Here is a 1478-nt window from a genome sequence, read left to right as displayed (position 1 = left end):
GGGCCGGAGTTGGGGGGATGTCCTTGGCCTTCCCTGTGGGCCGGAGGCAAATCCCCTCCCTGTCCTTCTTGCTTCCTGCCCCAGGCCCCGAGCTGAAGACGGAGAGCCTGGAGGACAAATCCCCCCGTCAGACCCTGGTGGGAGAGGCTGTTTTGAAGGGCTCCACGGCGCAGGAAGGCAGCGGGGAGGAAAAGGCCCCGAGATCCCCCCGCAGGAGGGGCTCCAAAGCCAACCCAGGGTGCTCTGAGGTGGAAAGAGCCAGCCTGTGCCGGGAAGGCGGACAGAGTTTGAGGCAGAGCTCCGACCTGGTGGTCCCTGAGCAGCTTCCCAGACGGGAGAAGCCCTTCAGATGCTTGGAATGTGGGCAGAGCTTCAAGAAGAGCTCCCACCTGCTCCGACACCAGATTATCCACACTGGGGAACGTCCCTACCCATGTGGAGAATGTGGGAAGAGCTTCAGCAACAGCTCCAGCCTGATTCGACACCAGCACATCCACACTGGAGAACGGCCCTATTTGTGTGGGGAATGTGGGAAGAGCTTCAGTGACAGCTCCAACTCCACACCCACCAACGCATCCACACTGGGGAACGGCCCTACACGTGTGGGGAATGTGGGATGAGCTTCAGTGAACGGTCCAGCCTCCGCAACCACCAGCTCAGCCACACTGGAGAACGGCCCTACAAGTGCTTCGAATGTGGGAAGAGGTTTCAGCGCAGCTCAACTCTCATCAGACATGAGCAGACACACACGGATGAGAGGCCCTTCCGCTGCACCGACTGCGGGAAGGGCTTCAGCCGGAACTTCACCCTTATCAACCACCAGCGCATCCACACCGGGGAGAGGCCCTACAAGTGTGGGGAGTGTGGGAAGAGCTTCACCCAGAGGGCTAATTTGACCTCACACCAACAGACCCACCGCTAAGGGAAACCCTACCAGTGTCCTAACTGCAGGACACTGCAGAAGAAGTGCTTCGGCCACTGCTTCCACCCCGAATGAAGCCCCTGATGGTGAGGCAACCCCTGGAGTCCAGTGACTGTCAGTCCATCCCTTTCGACCACAAAGGGCCAGTCCCCTTTCCCAGGGGCAGGTTCATCCAACAGAACCCTTCTTGGGGGGTGTGTGGAGATTCCTGCCTTGGCTGGGGACCCCCCAAGGTCAGTCCTGGAGGTTGAGAGCAGAGATCTCCTCACGAGCGTTGGTCTGGGGGAGTTCCATCCATCTCTAATTAAGAATTCTTGCTTTTGTGCCAGCTTGAGTAGAATTGCTTCAACAACTGTTTTAGTGTAGAGCACTGTCCTATCTTATCCTGTACTGCTGGTAGTTTTAGTGTTTGTATTGTGCAGTAAATAATTCTGATGAAAATCTTTTGTCTGATCATTTGTATCCCCACGTAATTCATTTCTATCAATAGATCCGATTTGCCATCATTAAAATCCTGGGGGACCAAAGTGATTCAATCACACTTCTCTGATTCCTC

At 55.8% G+C, this 1478-nt stretch overlaps 1 pseudogene; it reads left to right on the top strand.

Moving 5' to 3' along the window:
* Positions 1-84: 84 nt before the first annotated feature.
* LOC113980292 lies at positions 85-924 on the top strand (annotated as a pseudogene).
* Positions 925-1478: the final 554 nt, after the last annotated feature.

This window comes from Neopelma chrysocephalum, unplaced genomic scaffold, assembly GCF_003984885.1.
Source record: "Neopelma chrysocephalum unplaced genomic scaffold, ASM398488v2 Primary Assembly neopelma1_93509, whole genome shotgun sequence".
Lineage (NCBI taxonomy): Eukaryota > Metazoa > Chordata > Aves > Passeriformes > Pipridae > Neopelma > Neopelma chrysocephalum.
The sequence above is the reverse complement of the archived record's forward strand: the minus strand, read 5'-3'. Positions and strand labels throughout refer to the sequence as shown.